We start from the raw sequence: 20249 nt of genomic DNA, 5'->3' as shown, positions 1-20249 counted from the left end.
CCTGTATCTATTCAAATCAGAAATTACCTGCATACACTGTCTCTGATGGTGGTCAAAAATTGTACAAAGAACTGAGAATAGTGCTTCTTAATATCACACAGCCCTGCTGCTCATCAATGAGTCTTTTTCTGTTCTAATGCTTTTGTCATGTATATGAAAGTCATTATGTAGTTTAGAAAACAGGAGATGAAGTGAAAGAGGAAGATCAGGGACCTGGGATGCATTAATATTCTACTAGCGTCAAAGATATTTCCCTCGAGGGGCTCCTACAGGCCACACTGTTATTACAGTGCCTATCCATTATCTTGTGCTGTACTTGGTATTAAGACAATAATGGAGAGAATAGGATTATGTGCAGATGATAGGAAATGCGAAGGCAATTCAGCAAGATAGGAAATGAATGGAGACATGATTCTTTCATCGAAGCTGGGGATGGTTTAGCATAGGGTAAGGGAGAAGATAAATGAAGCAAAATGAAATCTTTACAGGTTAGCTGGGGTAAAATGAGTGTTTACATAGAATCTGGTGAGTTTAACCTTTTTGATACAGAATATCGCAGCATCTTTCTTTAATGCACCAGTGTATATCCCTTCAGAGGTCTGGTTTGATCTGAAAACTTACTCAACACACATGGGGAAATGACCGGTGTTAATTTGATAGAGGTGGCCTTATGTAGCAGATAACCCTTTAATTCATTCGAAGAAGGGGAAAATTCCGATCGCCAATCCAGATTTCTGCATTTCAGCTACAGGCTAGAAAAATTGTGTCCTGCTCGCTAAACAAACAGACAGAAAATGAATCAAAAAAAAAAAGCAATAAAGAAGGATTGAGCATAACTAAGTGAAATGCTGATCCCACACTGAAATGCTCACATTCTGTTTTGCTATTGCACACCTTTTAATTCCATGAGCCTGTGGCTGATAGCAAGTAACAAAAGCTAATAATTTTAGGAGGCCAGCAATGCATTATGACAGTGATAAACAAAGACAGGACCAGATTGTGTCATTTACAGACATTTCTCTGGCTTATGTCTGTCATATTTTTGTAATTAGGATAAATCACACGCACGCATTTGCTATAACAGCGCAATGCCAGAAGAGATCATTTTTGTTCCCTAAAGTACAACTATCCTTTTATTCTTTCTAAGCAGCGCTTGAAGGCTTTCCTTCAGTTAGGTTAAAACCCAAGAAAGTAGATCAGCAGCACGATGCATCCAAACAAAAGCAGACGTCAAAGAGGCGTGAGGTAGCTCTATCATAAACCTTGTGGCACGCACGCTGCCCTTGCCCTGGGTGGTGGGAATGGCAAGTTTGCAGTGCAGCGATTAACACACACTTCACAGAAATGCAATGCCACCCTGCACGCTGCGAGTCAAAACGAGGATCCTCACTAACGGACTGCCAAGTGATGAAAGGTGCTTAGCAGAGCGCCCAGCACAGAAAAACCATACTGCTATTGCTATTGCCCACCGCACTGCTATTGCTATTGCCCACCGCAGGTGCTTCCTCACAGGCCTGGCCACGGGGCACTCGCCGGCCACACCAGCACGGCTCCATGCTGCTCTCTGCTGCTGTCTCCCACTCACCGCCTCCCCATCGCCACGCGTTCCTACTCCTCCCTTTGTCTCGGGCCCTGCTGTTTGTCCATCACAGCTTAAATACTGGCTTGCTTTGGCCGGCGCTGCCAGCTAAGCCATGTGATGTATTGATCCTGGCTGCTATTTCTGCTCCGCACCTGATCTCCCTACCAGCAACCGCCGCCTGCCAGCCACTGGCTTTTACACCAAGCCTGATCACATAGCAAGGCTTTCCTCGGCTCCCCACAAACACCCTTCACCCTTCTGGGGACTGTGTCACACCAAGATCTTTCTTCATCTGAGAGGTTTCCCATATTTAAAATTTGCAGACCCTGAGCAGATGAAATTTAGCATTACACCCCAGAAAGTGCCTGCCTGCATGTAGCACTGCCTACAACTAGTTAGCCACTGCCTGGGCAACGGCAGAACATTTCGCTTTAAAAAAGCTGATTTCTGAGCTTTTAGTCACATCCTGCACTACTTCGTAGCACATCCTCCAAGGGGGCAAAGCCATCCGTAAGTGACGGTTGGACCAGGTGCTTGTGACAGCCCCAGCGCAGGCAGTGGCAGGGCTCAGGGAGAAGAACAAAGTGCATCTCACAGCAGAAACAGAAGCTTGAGCTGCCCAGTGATACAAAGCAGGATGCCCAGGATGACACTTGATGCAAGGCCCTGCTCCCCAGTCCAGCCAGGCTGGGGTGGGGGCCTGGCTGTGCCCCCCTGCCAACTCCACCCAGACCTGGCACTGAACCTGCTCAACCCTCCCAGCCCTGGCAGTGCAGAATGCCGAGTAGGGAGCTGCCGTGCCAACCCCAGGAGGAGGAAGGCTGGAAAGCGTTGTTTCAATACTGATACACAGAGGACTGGCAGCCCAGATGCATCCCACAAACACCAAAAAGCTCAGGGCCCCACAGCAAGGGGCTGAGACAGCAAAACTGCCCAGCTCCGAGCTAGGGGGTCATCTTGTACCAGTGACACCTTCCTTTACATTTTTTTTCTCATTCCCTGTGATCAATAGGTATGAAATTCAGCCCCACCATACCTGTTTCACCCCACAGTTCAAAGGGGCCAGCATGAGCAAAGGCGCACAGTGCCAGCTGGACGCAGAGCATCCTCACTGCAGCTGGGACCAAGGACAGGATTTCCTCAGTGCCCTAAATCAGCTTTTCTCATCAGCTTCAGGTGACAAGAAATATCTCTGTGAGAAGTGCCAATCAGCAAACTTAGGGAATTAGGAACATACTCATGAATTTTACATGACAGACATAAATAGGGCGAGATGTTAAATAGCAACAGCAGAGCTAGGTGTCAGGATTGCCCCTTGCACGGGGAGGTGGGGACTGTGCTGCGCTGCTGGGGGCTGACTGCTCACCCCCTTGCATCAGGCAACACCACATACTCCAAAAATATTTCTAGAAAACCTACAAAGAAAACTGTCCACCAAAAAGTAACTGTCCAAACTACATTGTGCAGCTGGCTGGTGACTTGAAGGAGAATGTTTGTAACTATGTTTTAATGCTTCTTAGCATAATGGACACTTATTTATATAAATGTCTAATTATGTTTTGAATTAACTAAGTATGAGTCTAGACTGTCCCATAACATTACATGGGGGCAATGAGAGATAATGATGCGTTATATTCTTTTATCTTGTCACCTTGTAATCTTATGCATCGTTACTAGCTTTTATATTACCAGAAAGAGTTAACAAGAACGGCCAGTTTAATTAATCTACTCTACTTTGCACACTGCCTATTCTTCCTCAGCTGAATGCAGGCTGACTTACTCATTTGCACTAGAAATTACAAGTGAGTGAAGCAAGTACCTGCATGAGTCATAAACTTTTCCAATCTCTTACATCAATCTCTTGTCAGAAGTTAAAAGCAACCAGTTGATGAAGCCGCTTCCTAAAAATATAAGTGGATTAAGCATTTTGCAAACCATCAGTTTCAGTATGATAAGGTCTGACTGCTTTGAATGACCTAGAAGGTTGCCCTAGCATGTGGTCAGACCTACTGTTTTGGTTTGCTGCATCATATTTTATTGTCTGGTTTAAGAAACAGCTTAAGGATTTTTCACCTGGCAAGGCTGACTAGACAGAAATAGTCAGTGCCACTTATGCAAGGGGAAAACCCCCATGAGTATTTCCACCCATAGGCGAAGAGCTTTGCAAATGATACCACAGCCAACTTCCCACGAGCAACTCATGCCCATGAACACAGGTGTGGCGGGTGTCCCATACTCCACAATAAACACAAATGCAAAAACATGTATAAAAAGGCAAAGCCACACTTCTCAAATTGTGACCCTGGGGACAGCCATGGGCATGGCCCTGCCCTAATCCTCTCTGCCCCCATCCGCCTGCAGGTGACACACTGGGGTAAGGGCTGGGCACCAACACTGCACGAACTGTCCCCGTCCCCTGTATGCCTCCAGCCTCTCTGGGTCATAGCTGGCACCACCACAATGGAACTTCTGCCCCAGCTGGTGTTGGGGTTCCTGCCTCTGAACAGCACTCCTATGCCCCTTGTAGCCTCCCACTAAAATATGGCCAAAACTCTCACGTTCTTCCCTGATGGGACTTCTGCTTCCATTCTCAAGTCCAATGCATATTCAAATTTGGTGGAAAGGGGTCAGAGAAGTAGTTTAATAGTTAAATCTATAATTCAATGGCTACAATTTGCTCTTACAAGGAAACTCCAGGCTTGAGGAGGTTGTTTTCTCGCTTGCTGCCCCCAAGGAACACATATGCAGGCTAGAGAGCCAAGGTTTATGGGGAGAGGTAATATCTTTTATGAGACCTATTAGAGTTATTATGAGACCAACTATTAGAGTTGGGGAAAAAAATACACAAGCAAATAAGCCATTCTTTAGGTCTGAAACAGAGGTTGCAAACTGCAGTAAAAGCATGTTGGGAAGATATGCTCTGGGATGAAGTTATTGTGTTATCAATTAGATGACATGAGAGGAAAGGACAACTAGCACCTCTGGAGCAGCAAGTGGCCCCAGCACGGGGAGCCATGCAGAGGTCACTCGCTCCCACGGGACAGCAATGAGAGAAACAAAGATAGTTGGGACAGGAGTGAAAAGTTAGCAGCAGGAGAATGAAAATTGCAAAATGTCATAAACCAGCCCCTCTCTGTTGGGGTCCTGCTCTTTAGTATCTCCTAGAATGAGGAATTTCTCTTCAGTTTGCTTTGTAAATCTGCTTTGAAAATCACAATGTCAGATTAGACAGGTTTTATGAAATGAAAAAATTCATCCTGTGATAATGGCATTTCTTAACCTCCTTGATTGCCTGAAGGAATTAACTTTGGTGTACAGGGCTCATTGAGTCTCACTCACACTATTTGCGCAGACCCATCTGGTGCACTGGGTAAAGCCTACCACATTACTGGTACCTATGTGCAGGATGCTCATGCTGTGGAAAAGTAAACTGGAGTACAAACAGACTACGCAAAACCACTACATAAATTAAATTGTGTGCTTATCACAAAAATATCAAAATAATTAAGAGAAAGCTTTTTTTGGTTTTGGCTTAGTATGCATGGATTTAACCAGTGAAAAATTATTTATTTATGATCTGTAGATTAGCTTTTTTATCTTTTTTGCTTAGCCTAATACATTCAAAAAATCATTGTGGACACCAGAAGTCCAAAATATCTTTTAGTCTGTAATCCTGTTTATGGAAGATGAGTGCCACATTTTACTCTCTTCCATTCCAAAGCAGAAATACATTAAGTACACTCCTTTACCATTTCTAAACAGAAAGAGCCCAGAGCACCTTTGTGAACATGAAATAATTGCTAAAATAGTAACTACTACGTATCTCAGCAGACTGCACCTACCCTGGCTATCAGCTTTCTGCATTTCAACCTCTTGAGGAAGAATAAAAATGTTTGGAAGCACATAGAGCAGGCAAGAAAATTATTATCTTGGATTATGGAAACTTTACCAAGTCTCCCCTAAGGTAAGGATTCAACCTGTTTTGTTTGATCTGGTGAACATTAAATGCCACCTTTCCGCTGACCCCAGCAACTTTCAGCTCAGACCTGTCACCTCATTAAGACAATTCCAGCATTTCTGTGCATCCAGCTGCTACAGACAGTGTGTCCATAACGAATGACCACTACCTATACCCAACTCCCTTAGCTATAAGATACATTCAAAGAGAATTACAGACTGCATTTATTAAAACAGCTAACAAGAACAACAAAGAAAGCACCTCCCACGTTCTACTGTAGATGCTGCTAATTAAACCACAATGAAATTCAGATAATTAGCAACCTTTTCTAACATGGCAGGTTACTCTTTCTAAACCTTTCTCCAGATGAAATGGTATTTAAGACTTTTTTTAAAATCTACTATTTTCCATGCTCTCAAAATTATTTTCTGTTCTAATAGGAAGAAAAGAAAAAAAATGAACAATAAAACAGAACAAATCATGTAGGATCCTGAGAGCAGGGCAAGGATTCATTACCAGAGTTTGTTTGCATTTGCACTGTTTCACCGTGTGAATACTGCAAAGAATATTTTCAATCTCTATAGCAAATACAGTCCCTCAGATTATAAAGATATAGCATTTTTATTCCTTTTTAAAAATGAAAGCAGATTCGTAAAACCAATTCAATGGCTGTATACCTTTGGTGGATGCTCTTTTTAATTTTCAGCAATGTATTACATTACCAGCATTTAGTATGTAGTGAATTATCTAATACTTAAGCACACATTGCTGATGTTTCTGTAAAAGGAGATTTGTTTATATTTAGGATTAATATAGGGATGGCATAATTACTGGGATAGAGACATACCCATCCCACAGGAAATACTGTACATCCACCAAATCTTTCCCTTGTTCTGCTGGTTGAAACCTCTGCCCACACAGGTGTAAGCAGACTGCCCCACCTGCCCTCTCGCTCCAAAATATTTACACTACTGTTCAAAACAGCGGCCACAGAGAATATAAAACCTCCATTCCTTTTTTCTCCTGACTTGCAGACAAAACTGTCCCCCCCATCCCCTTCCTGTCACTGTCTGCCATGTTCAGCAGGGTTGCTGAAAAGGATGCAAGCAGGGCTGGGCTGGCAAAGCTGTTCTGAGGGGTCAGAGCTGACCCTCAATCATTACACTGCAATTCATCTGGCAACTGGGGAGCACGGTTGCGACTTTTGCCCTCTGGTGCCTACAGTCTTTGAGCACCCCTAATTACTATTAGTCAGTTGCTCTCCCCCTTCTACACACCTCTAATCACACTTCTCCCTCATCAAGCTGGGAGCTCTGCAGGGGTTAACCCTGAAAAATTTTACAGTAAAGGCAGCTTTTATTGTACTGGCAATTACAGAAAGAGAAAAAGCAATTTAGTCTTTTATGTGGCTCACAGTTTCATTAATGCCATACACTTTTAACCGACGTGAGTTGTTTTGCATTAACTCAAAGAGGCACAGTACACAAACACCAGTGAAATAAAAAAATAACATAAGACAGGTCAAACTTTAGCTCCTCAAATACAGGCTTAATTCCTCAAATACCAATAATGCTTTTATATAACAGCTTTATTGGTGTCCTTAGTTTTAGGCCAAAGTTACTATGAAGTAAGCTGCTCAAACAAGGCTGCAGAAACAAGAAAAAAGTGTTTAAACAATCTGCAAAGAATTCCTACTCTTGTGGTGTACTGGGGAAATCTGCTCCTAGTGCTTGCTGCACCTCCTGTTGTGTGACAAGAGGAACTTAGATAAAAGGCAACATGCTGCAGCAGTAGCAGTTACGTAGCAGTGTAAATCTTTCAATGCTACCTACACAGCCTGTCCTTCCCCTCTGCTGGGAACAGCAACCCGGAAAACAGCAGCCGCTTCAGCATTTCTCACACACCCGCTACGTTTATGAATATCGGCATCCTCCTTCACAGCTTTCTAGTAAGGGATTTCTTTAGACACAGAGGAAAAACCCACTGTACTCAGTCTTTCTGGAGCATTCCACACTAACAGCCCATGGACTAACTAACATCATCTGAGTATAACACTGCTTTCTTGTGCTGAACACTAAGATTTGTTATGGAAGGCCAGTAAGTGGCTGTGAGGCTTCCTGATCCTCAGCAGCTTCACAAAGCCATCAATGCTGTCCTGAGACAGCTGGTACTTACCATTCAGGAGGTAAGCACCATGCTGATGACATCTTCCATTCCATTTGCCTTGATGGCCAGATGAATCAGCTAAGTGGCAACAAGGACTCTCACTGCCATGGAACACCCCTGGTGCTCGATGGTGCTCTAATCTGCTCAGAAGTAACTTCCATAATCTTGGTTTCTGCTGACATTGTGCAGCATTGCATGCCTTCAGCACTATCTTGTCCTGTTGGTCATTACCTTTTGTCTGGCATTAAAAATGTCGTTCCCTCAAAGAGAACTGTTTCAAAGACAGGCTGGGAAAAGGTCTAGTCTGTGTTTCCTCTTCTCTTCCTTCCCATCAGGTATGGATAGAAGCTCTCCACACAAGTTGAGAGATGTGTTTACGGCATTCTGCTGATCTAACCATGTTGGCAAAGTTCCTCCAAAGTGATTAGTATCATTTTATCTTTGACCTGCAAAAAAGCACAGAGGACAGACTGAAATAAGAGTCATCACAAGAATTATTTTTTTGAGACACATCCCCAAAATTCTAGAATATGGAGTTGGGTGTGAAGAGTCCCTGGGGTTTGTCCTGGTTCTGGCGGGGATAGGATTAATTTTCACAAGAAGCTAAACAGGACACAGCTGGAACAGCTGACCCAAACGAGCCAAAAGGGTATTTGATAGCATGCTCAGTATATATCTGGGGGAGCTGGCTGTGGGGGCAGGAGTCACTGCTTGTGAATGGGCTGGGCATTTTGTGTTCCAGTTGGTGAGCAGTTGTACATTTATGGTTTCTGTATGTTCATTTATCACTGTTACTGTTGTTGTTTTTCTTCTTTCCTTTGCTGTTTTGTTAAACTGTCTTTATCCCAACCCACGAGTTTTGCCTTTTTCTTCTGATTCTCCTCCTCATCCCACCAGGAGGGAGAGGAGTGAGAGAGCAGCCACATGATCCTTTGTTGCCGGCTGGAGCTAAACCACGACAGCGTTGCAGTGCCCAGCATGCGAGCAGATGCCAAACACTTATACTGAGGGCTTTCCAAATATTTCTGGGCAGTGCACTCACAAATAAAGAATTAACTTCATTACCCCGTGGGATCAGGATGTATATGAACAACTTACAAAGCAGTTCTCATCTATCACTTGACATGGTTACATAAAACCCGTATCAGATTAAGGGCACAACTACATGACTATGTTTTAAATAGAATCCGTGAATATAACACATGTAAGTTAAAATGCATTAAATTCCTGCAAGGATATTCTCACTGAGAGGCAAAATGGTCTGACTTTACTGTAAAAGAGGATTAAGGTACCATGAACTAAGGCCGTTTTCCTTTTGAATTAGATCATCCACAGAGGAGCTTAAAGCAGTCTAGGTTTGGTGCGCTTACTTCACATTTCCTTCATTTGTCTGAATTTTCTTGCAATTGGAACAAGCCTTAGTTAAACAAAAATCTCCCCTGATGTATTCCTGGCTGATATTAAACCACATTGCCAGTTTACTTGGTTTAGAAATGCCTTGTAAAAAACAGCTAAAGCTGTTTTGCAAATAGCAGAAACAGAACCATCCTTTTGTATTGCAGAGGAAAACGACAGCAGCGGGCGCAGATCCTGGGACACCCGGCAGGATCACAGACTTCAGACTTCGTACTAAGCTGTTGCTAATCTTGAAAAGCAAACAAAGAAACAAAACTTGAATTCAGTATTACATCCTATCTCAAAACATCTCCTTAGACAGGAAAAGACTGAAAAACAAGTCAGGCTCATGGGACGAGGCTGTGATGGAAAAAATCTGGCAACTATGTCCTCTAGAAGCCTCAACTGGGCAGGAACAGCCCTGGGGTACCCCTTGTCACTGAACAGAGGATAAGCTTTTAGAGGTTAAATAAGATGCTCTCTGAAATTTACCCATTCCAAGCTCACAGATGAAATGCTAACTAATAAGCAAGTCAAAGCAAACACTTTCTCAGTCTGATACTGTCTCAGGTGTTAGTTTAACTGAATGATAAATTTTACACTTGACTAAAAGGAAACTGATACAATTCACGTTCCTGAATATTGGCCAGTAATTGAGATGTGGTAAATAGAAATCCAAAGAAAAAAAGCAAAAACGTATTAAACAAATATTCCTCTTGACCGCTAAAAAGCAGTTTGGCTTCAAATCTGTCAGAGAACAGAGAGCACCAACCACAATACAAAAAAAAATGAAGTTTTATTTTAAATATTGCCTTTATCCCGTTTTCTCCACAGCAGATAGAGGCATATATCTGTAATGCATATTTTGTACTAATCTATCTATTGCTGTTCCCTACAGATCTGAACTACTAACACTGACAGTGGGAAAGTTCAAGAGAAATCTAACGTAAACAGATGTTGAGCTTCTGTACTTCATTTTTTATTATTTCTTTGTTATTCCTCGACCTTCCCAAACCAAACAAGAAAAGCTGCCTACCCAAACAGGGCGGTAGCTGCCAGCCCCACTGCTGGCCTCACACCTGCAATCCAGATGTCAGCCACGGCAGCAGCTCTGAGCGCCTGGTGCAGAGGCAGCAGCTCTGCTGCCAGTGGTCCCACAGGAGAGCACTAGAAACTGCTGCTGCTTTGACTCCAGGCGGGTTACGATTGCCTCCTTCATACATCTCCAAGTAACCAGTGTCAAGGCTACATTCACGTAGACTAGGCTTTTAACACCACTTCACCAACAAAAAGTTGGGATAGTTTCTCTGATCTCTGCAATGGTGTGCTGATCTACATTCAGGTGAAATGAGAGCCAGATCTGAGAAGAGAGTCTGGCATGAATTCAGCAAAAAGAATTAAATTGGAACCAAAAGACTATGTATTGTTCGTGAACTAGGGAATATGCTACACTCACACGTGCAAGCAGAATGTTTTAAAATTGCTCAATCATCCCCTACAAGAAAATAGAAGATGCAGATTATTTTTCTTGCAGGCCTCTCCTTCATCGATGCACAAGCCACCCCAGAAAGAGCACCCCTACAGCTCCCACAATGTGAGACCTTTCATACTAGCTTATAACACAGATTTTTACATGCCTTCTACATGCAACGTGCCGGAATTGCAGTTTGCACTGCATTGTTTTAAATCATTACTTTATTACTTATAAGTTAAAGATCTATTTAATCCCTAGCTGAAAAATTCCCTGTGCGAGGAGTTTGGAGAGCAAAGTCTGTCAGCCTCAAACTCCTGACTCTGTCACCCTGCCCCTCTCTCTGTCCTGGCTTGAACCTCCTTCCATGCCCATGGAGCCCATCTGCGTCTCACCACCCTGCAGCCGGTTATCCCAAGGGATGGTGCAAGAACTCTGCCTGTAAGGGGATGGCTCCTTCTCCAGGCTGTCCCTGCTGTGGGGGACACTGCAAGCCACAAGGGTTCCCAGCTCCTCAATCCATCTCTCTCACCGCTCGCTGGGATACACCGTCAAGGGGCCTTGAAATGGCGCCAAGCTAAGATGTCCAGCCTGAACCGCCAAATGTAAGCATGGCAGGTACTTCTGCCTGGCACAGCTTGAATCTTCTGCATCCCAGAGAAACGTGACTCGAGGGCATGTGTAGCTGCAAGGCACCAGTCATTCAATGCATATTGCTCCTGCAAAACTTTCTTCAGAGTCTACACTTCTCTATGATTATCTGAATGCCATTCAATCTACCTCTAACTTGAGTTCCCTAAGTATATTTGCATGTATATTGTAAGCATTATACTAAATGAGATGGGACTGCCTGTGTAATCATGCCATGACTTTCCCTTAGGGAAACCTGGTAAAATTATGTTCCATTACATTTGTAAAATACTACCCATTAAAAGCAGGAATAAAACTTTTATGTTCATGTGAAACAAAGCAGAAAAGATTCTCCACCCTTTAACTCGTATCAATTTTGATATGAAAGAAGCATTTTCCAGGCAAGCAGGGATTCTGAATTTGACTTCAGTATTACGTGCTTTTGGTTTTGATCGTTTGATGGTTAAGCCTCTTTCCAAAGTTTTCTTTTTTCTTAATTTAATATTATGAAACCACACAGAATAAAACCAGCTCAATCTGCCTTGAAGAGGACAGACAGCAGCTTTGGAAAAATCTTTTTTGGTGAATCTTTCTTATTTATTATTGTCCACGCCATGAAGGAGAAAACCTGTTTCTACTGTACTATTTGGTGTCCTTTGCTTGTGTTTCTGGTCAATTCATTGTTTTAATTCCTTGATGCTTTGGCAAACTTTCAAGTATGCCATGGGAAAATTTTAAAAATGAAGCATTCGTTTAGAAGTCACACAGTGGTGATATATATACAGAGCTTCAATTTAAACCATTATTGCATACCATCCTTTTCCTTTTATAATAATCCATTAAATGCTTTCAAGTATGGAGAAGGAATAGCAACCTGTAGATCTGAATGGAGCCCAGATGACCTATAAAATACATCCTGCCTCACCGCCTGACTAGTTCCAGCTCTCATCTCTAATGGTTGCTATTGTCATTCCACCATCCAGACAACCACACGCATCAATTATACATTCTTCTGGGTCACGAATCCATTTTCTTAGGCAACATTTTTGTCTTAATGCATGATGCTTTTTCTTCAACCTTTGAACAAAGTTGAAGGTCTCAATATTAAAAAAAAAAAATACTACTTTTTCTTAAACTGTGTTGATAATTGGAAAACAGCTTCATGAAAATCAGAAGATAGAGCTTTTTGAACTGTTTAGAAGTGTGTGTTTAGACCGTATATTGTGTCTTTATTACACCAAATGTATTAGGCAGTATTTTGTGTAGGTGAACATTTTTTCTTTTGTTATATTGGTGCCTGGCAGCACAGCTATAATTAAATGTCCTTTGCCTTCTCTATTTTACGACACTTACAATTCAGTCATCTTAATTGGACTTTCCTTAGCATATAAATGGCTGGCTCAAGAAGCAAAACTTATTTTTCTGTGAAACAAAATCAAAATCTACAATATTGATGGACTATCTCAGTGACTTTTTTTAGTCTTTGACTTATGTTTGCCTTTTTTAAATTATCATGATGACAAAAGCTTCAGATAATTCTATTTGAAGGAAGTCTAAGACAGCTCTCCAAAGTAATTTTTTTGCAGATACTATTCTCATAAATAAAGCACTTATTATTACATTTCCAAAGGGGAAAAGTCATTTCACTTTCGTGGTTGACAAAGTAAGTCAAATAGTTCAGGGAACATAACATATCGCTTCCAAGGGATTCTCACACATCACATATATCCTTAAAATATTTCTGTGGTTGAAAAGTTAAAGTGCAGGTTTTAAAACTCAACAAAGTGAGAAAAGTCAGGGTAACGCTCCTGAAGCCTCCTCAGCAGGACACAATGCCCAGCCTCAGCTTTGCCCAGCCGCAGGAATTCGTGGTGCCACAGCAGCAGCCAGCATCATCAGCTGGGCCTCGCCAGTACTCCCAGGGGCTGGAGGAACATATCCAGCACAGGATCACTCACTGGAGTGCAGACAACCCGCCTCAAGGAGATTGCTTCCAGCCACAGGATGCTTACACCAGAGATGCCATCTGAACAGCCCAACACCAGGGTCAAGACCCAGTCAGTGGAACAGCCCCCTGCAGCAAAACTGTTGTATTTTCATCATTTGCAAGCTCTAGTCTCAGCAGCCTTCCCAGCGCAGAGGCAGTTTTGCTGGCTACAAGATTAGGCTCCTCTCCTACAGGCACGTAGGGCACCACAACGAAATCGTGGTATATTTAAATGATGCAAACTGACCTACTGAAAATGGATATTTGGGATGGTCAGTGAATCTTGTAGCTGGCTAATGAAATCCACAACCAAGAGCATCGTGAAAACATTCGTTCACTGGCAGACACATGCACCTACCAAACAGGAAACAATCCACAGATGACTACACAGAACCAAAAATCACTTCGTTTATGTATATGTGCACACATGAATATTCACGTCCATGCAAATACACATTCAAATGCACACACACCAGTGGGCAGAAACCTGAACAGAGACCTGATGGCTTTTCTCCTTCTGTGTTCTCCATCCATAGGCAGCTTTCTCAGGATGGTGTTATGGTCACAGGCTTGCACACACTCGTCAGGGCAGACTCTGCTCTGTCCCACCCTGGTCCAGACACATCCTCCTCCTCCTTGTCACCATCCTCATTGTCAGGTCCAGCTGAATTGTCATGCACAAAGCAGCTCTTCCTTTTGGAGACCCATGACAAGGGGTTTTCCATGCTGCAAACTTCAAGCGAGGGTCTTCACGCATTGGGGGGAGACAAGAGAGGATGGTAGAGGAGTCAATTTCAGGTACTTCATCACCATGCCATGAGGAACACATTAATTCCCAGTATCCTACCCCTTCCACCCAATGTGTGCCTTCACTCACCACTCATTGAGCACATTTTTAAAGAAAACTCTGGTTTTATCCGTTTGAGGACTGAGGTAGCCTCACAGGAGTGCCGAAGTTGGAGGGGTGGCCTTAGCTCTGCACTCCTGCATCACCTGATCACCAGTCTGGGGCCTTTAAAGCAGCCAGTGGGAACCATTTAGCTGAATCCTATTCAGATCTACGAAAACTGAGAGATAAATATTATTTTAACATTGAGGTTTCTGGTTGGCTGGTCGGTTTGTTTGTTTGTGGAGGCAAGGGGGTGTGTTAGGTTTAACTTTATTATAACTAAGCCTATATAAATGCAAATACTGTTTCTGTAGATATAATTTCATAAAGCAAAACTACCCACAATCTTTAGCAGTGAAATTCAAGTGGCAACTGTGACAAGCAAAGAAAAATGAATGCCGTTAACTTCAGCCATCCCTGCTCATCTGAAAGCTTGTGTCAGTTCCTAAATAAGCTTTTCATTTTCCTATTCAGTCTGCTGATCTTTGTTGATTTACAGCATGAATGAGCATGGCACATTGCAACTTGTAGAGTATATTTTTCCTAAATAATAAAACATTTATTGCAGACCCATCAAGCCTGCTAGTAGCTTTGAATTATTATTGCAATGAAGTGCCACGTTAACAACTCATTTACATTCTTGCAGAAGACTCTGCATTAACACTATATGTAATTTAATCCCATTCAGGAGAGGACTCTTCAAAATATATCTAGAGCTGATAAACTACAACTTGATGCTATTTTTCTAATCAACCGTTTCCCAAGATGGGTCTGCCTTCATCATGTCCATCCCATCCCTCACCTGCCACAGCCAATGGCAGCTGAGCAAACGGTCTTCTCTTCCTCAGCAAGCCCTGGCCTCAGGTCATTCCTCTGGTGAAACAAGGAGAAAGTATATTTAGTGGAGAGCTGCAAAGATCTTGTTGCTTTGGGAAGGAAAGAATTTATTGGGCAGAGAGGAGGGTCAGTATTTTGGCGGTTGTTTGAGGGGTCTGACCTATATCTTCAGCATTGGCCTGAGGTGGATAACAGCCACGGAGCTGAGGAGGTACAGGAAGCACAAGCTGCCTGCAGAAGCATCAGTGTTGGGGCTCAGGGTTTTTGGCAGCTACTGTGCTTGGAAGGAGCCCCCAAAGGCATGGCAGTGCCTAGCACTGCCACTCACCACTGCTGCATGTTCCCAGAGATAAGGGAAATACCACAGGAAGAGGCTTCTGCTGGAGCACTAACATGTTTTGAGTGGTAAAATAAAAATAATAATAATTAATTATTAACAAATGAGAATAAAAAAATTCCCTCAGAAAACTCATCATTCTCCAGGTACCAGTCAGAAATTATCTTGTCCTTGCATAAGCTCCTAAAATTGGTTGTATAGCACTGCAAAGCCTGTATTGCACAGCCATAAATAAAAATAGATCAGCAAAACTTTCCTTCTCATAAAGTGAGATTAACTGTGTGGATTTTGAAATGAGATATAATGCTTGAGGAGTGATCCAAAATACCAGTGGTTTAATGGTGAGGATAACTCTGACTTCTTATACAGAGGAGCCTGCCTGAAGCAGAGTGACTTGATTATTAATTGGGTAGAACAAACCTGTATGGAAGCAAAAAGCGTAATTTATAAATGCACTGTAAAACAATACCAAATTGATCTCCCACTTTCTCTCTCACAAAATATGGGTTCAGATTTACTATCCAAGCCTATGCCACTAACAGAGGCAAGAGGTTTCTTCTCAGTCACGGTTTTCCATCATAGGTTTGGCAACCCACGTAGGTTTGGTGTCAACGTTAACATCACAGGTCCTCAGCTGCTTCAGAATCTTAAGAGTGAATGTTATTAAGCACTCACCACTAGATTTGTGTCCCATTAGTCAGAAACCATAGTCAGTGTAACTGTTCTTTCTAACAGGATCCCCTTGGCATGGACAATACAGTGCAAAACCCACCTATGCATGAGCATCCTGCCTTTTGTAGCAATTGCCCCAAGGTTGCAGTGAGGTCAGAGCCAACGCAACAGAGGAGGAGAGACTGTCCAGCACACCGGAGACATACTGTGATTGCCTCCAGAGATGGTGGCATGGTGTCAGAGAAGGCACAAGACACACCATCTCCATGACGAGCAGTAAGGCAGCTGCCACACTACCCTCCTGCTCTTCCATAGCTAGCTGTGTATAAGTGCTGCTGGCACAGCCACAGCACCATGCCAAGGCTACCACAGTGCCCTCAAACCAGGCTTGGCCACCCCAAATATTATGTGTATGGACCCCTGGGGACATGCTCATGTACATAGGATGCCCAAGTTATGACCTCTTTTGCATTGTGAACACAGGTTTTTCTAGACAACCACAAGCCAAAGCACACGTTACTGCTCCTGGAGGCTTGTGGGCTTGTGACTTATTTAAGATAAATAATGTTTCAACAGTATTTCTTTTAGTTCTTAACACTTAGTTCTGCTAGTTATGAGAAATACGTCCTTTCCTGAACATCATCTAAATTGTGTCCAACGTACCCAAATTCTTCCTGCATAATCTTCCATTTCTATCTAACAAATTGCGAGACAACACGTTGCTAACTTCTAAAGCTCTCTTGTGTACTGTCAGCTCTCCAAATTTCAACCAAGTCCTGCCTAACAAAGGCTTTGTACCACATCATCAGGTACCCCAGGCCTTTTCTAAGATTGTTCATGAATAATTTGATCTCCTCAGTCTTTTTTTAAAACATTTCTATGTACGTGAACTTGCATAGCATGAGCTTCCCTGAGACTGCTTATAGTAGAGGGCAGAATTTTACTTATCTTGCAAAACCATCGGGTTTTGTTGGGGTTCCCGCCCCCCGAAGAGAAAATGTTAGTTTCCTCTGTAGTGCTCCAGGATGAATACTGACTTTACTCACTTGAAAAAGCCTCCTACTTCAGCTCCATTTCAATCTGCTTCCAGGGGCTGACTCTCAACCAGCAACATGCACATTTTCATCTCAAACGAAACAAGACAGAGCCCCCCTCTTTCCACCAGTTGCCTCATTCAGTCCAGAGACAGCAGCCAGACATCGCAGGCACATACCACTTCCAACATGCGCTTACCTGCTCTCCTACACGAGCATCAGTAAGAGACAACAGAGAGGCCATAAGAAAGCAATAGCCATGCGGTAAGAACTGCTAAATCTGTCCAATTAATTAGAGAAATACTCCTGCATGCAAAATCACATCTCTGTTATTCAGCTAAAGTTGTATGGCTGAAAAATACAACCATAAAACCCCTATCCTACCAACAAATGGCATTTAATATGTTAATCTAACATGATTTCAATATCCCTTCCACATGAATACACTTATTCTGCTTTATTTCAAATAAATTACCCAGTTAGAAAAATTATTTGAACAGTAAGGCACAAATAAGTGAGTATTACTGTTTGCTGGTTGACTAGATAAGGAGTTAAACATCTAGAGGTGAAGTGGAGGACAATTAATGTACTAGCCTGCTCAATTATCATACAATGCCCACTTCTCAGGGAATTAGAGCTATTATGATCTACTCCTATGAATAAATGAGAATTTCAGCTCTCAGAGGGTAATGCAATAGTTTTGGAAATAATCTTTTTATGAGATTGTGGCTTTATCAGTTATGTTTTAGAATCAGTATAAACACTTATGTATCATAGGGTAAGAACTTCAGACAGGCTTGTCATTTTAATTTTTGCTCTCACATTGTTTTAGTTCACTTTTCCTATGCTCTTATTCTAGAAACCAAAGGAAAAATTACTTTGTTTTTTCAGGTCTTCTCCTTTCGTAAAACGTTACCAGAAAAGTAATATCCAAATAAAAATACAAATAATGATTTGAGCAATACAAATTTCTGCATAAATTGTTTTCCAATGCAACTGAACACCAACTGAAAGTAGTCCTGATGACACTCAATGGTGCTGAAACACTGGAGGGTAAATCAATCACAGCTTCAAAGACCAGGAAAGACAAAAGGACATTTCTTTTGTAATTTCACGTGATCGTTTGTTTATATTCAATTTTATATAAAAATATTCTTTCTCAGACATTTTGACCCAAATTCTTTGACTCTATCAACAGAATTGCTGATTTTGTCTACAGCTGCCAAGTTTCAGAGTTTCATAGTCATCTTCCAGCAGACAGAAAAAACCTAAATATATGAGAGTTTTAAAGCAGCCTGACCACAAAAGAAAGCTTTAGGAGACCCAAATAGTGGACCATATGTGATATCAAATGGGCAAGCCATTAGCATCAGCTGTGAACATATTGTACCAACTGGGAATGAAAATAAAACATTCAACTACCAACTGTTACATTCTGTAAATAGTCAAACCAATTCCTCTGGGTTCCAAAAATATATGAATAGGGTGACTCATTGGGGCCCCATTGTCCTGTTCGTAGGTAATGCAACAGATTTGCTTGTAGGAGAATAAAACCCGCGAAACTGTGGTTAGTGGGATCTGATATCAGAGACAGTCCTTGTATGTTAAAAGACTCCTGGGCTTTTTGAAACTCTATCTAAAGATTGCACATTAAGGATAACAAAATAGAAAATTCTTTTGAAGCAACTTTTCTCTGTACAATGTGCAGTACCAAAAAAAAGAATAAAATATCCCCATTGCAAATTATGTTGAGAAACTGGCAGAATACTGGAAAATTTATAGAGGGCACCAAACTGCTGAGAATTCATTGTACAGCTGGCAAGTGCACTCCTACCTACTAGTTGCTTCACATTTAATAATGCATGTTATGAACAGATGGATAGAATGTCAATAAGGCTCTCCGTATCATCAGTGGTAATGAAATACTGGACTTTGAATGCTTAATAGCACAGAAAACAAAAAGCCTGGAGGAAATTTGTCAATGTCATGCATGCAATACTTTAGCAGTGCTTTAACACTGTTAGTGTGAGGCCATATGTTTCTTCTAACAGGATCTACTGTAGCTGGGTGCCAAAAAAAGTTTGACACTTTTTTTTTTTTTTTTTTTTTAACTCTTACAACATGTTTAGAGCAAATACCCTGTGAATCAGTCAGGCAGAGTAGTCAGCATAAGTGCAATATCATTACTCTTTTTATTCCATGAAAAGAAGCTAAGGGAAAATTGCTAGTAAACATTGTTCTTTATACCTGTTTTAGAAATACAGTTGAAAGTAATGCCTTTAAGATTAAATATAGAAATAAAGGCACTGAATTGTCTGTATTAGGCAGTAAATCTCATTGTCAAGAGCTGTGGAAGGTGTGAATCTGGAAAATATTGAAAGCATAAGTAAAGCTTCTTTACATAACAGTGTCTAGAAATTAGACACACAAAAAGGAATAAAATAAAAGTTCTCTTAGGCAAATTATTTTTGGCAAATGTCAGCTAAAAGATGTAGGGAAAATGCTTTGGAATAGTCAAAAAGAAAGGGATAGCAGAAAGCAGCCATTCTGAGACACGCAGATGTAGGAGTAAGAACACCAGGTACAGGCATTCCCTGTGAAATGGATGGAGAAACAGTAGCCTGGTAGGTAGTAGCACCTACAAAGGCCACAAGGGTACCCAGAGCTGCATTTCTAGCCCCACACGCTTCTCGGGGAAACTCTGTGCTCCAAACTTCAGAAGGCAGCAGATGGCTGTGGCAGGTAAACCTCTGCGAAACGTGGAGATCTCAAGTTCAGCAGTACAAACGGAATCCTAAGCACTGTGTGTCAGCAGAAATCAATGTGAGTTTAACTATTGATTCTAGGAGAACAACTAGACAAGCACTGGGTGTCCAACAGTTTGAAGAAATCTTTGGGAAAGGCTCAAGTTCTTTGAGCAGAAAAACACTACTTTCTGCGTTGTGACTCACCCACAAGTGCCCAAACTCCCTACCATGCCCTCCTTCCCCACACTGTCTCTCCAAAACCTTCCTGGGCTGCTCCAGTGCTACCTAGCCATGATGCCCTCAGGTGTACACCATGCTTTCCAGCCAGGACACCCAAAAGTGCCCTGGCTGATTTCAAAGCCATGACACAGGGCCCCTGTGGGATGATGGTATCTTCAGGACCTCTACCACCACTAGCTTCAACTGTGAAAGTGTGCATTGTGTTCAAAAGTAATTGGAGAAGGTTGACAGACAGACAGCATTTCCTTAGAAAACCAAGCTAGCAATGATAATCGAAAACCATGTAAGCCATTTCCATTTCTTT

This window comes from Chroicocephalus ridibundus, chromosome 8 (genome assembly GCF_963924245.1).
Source record: "Chroicocephalus ridibundus chromosome 8, bChrRid1.1, whole genome shotgun sequence".
Lineage (NCBI taxonomy): Eukaryota > Metazoa > Chordata > Aves > Charadriiformes > Laridae > Chroicocephalus > Chroicocephalus ridibundus.
Note: the sequence above shows the minus strand (reverse complement) of the source record.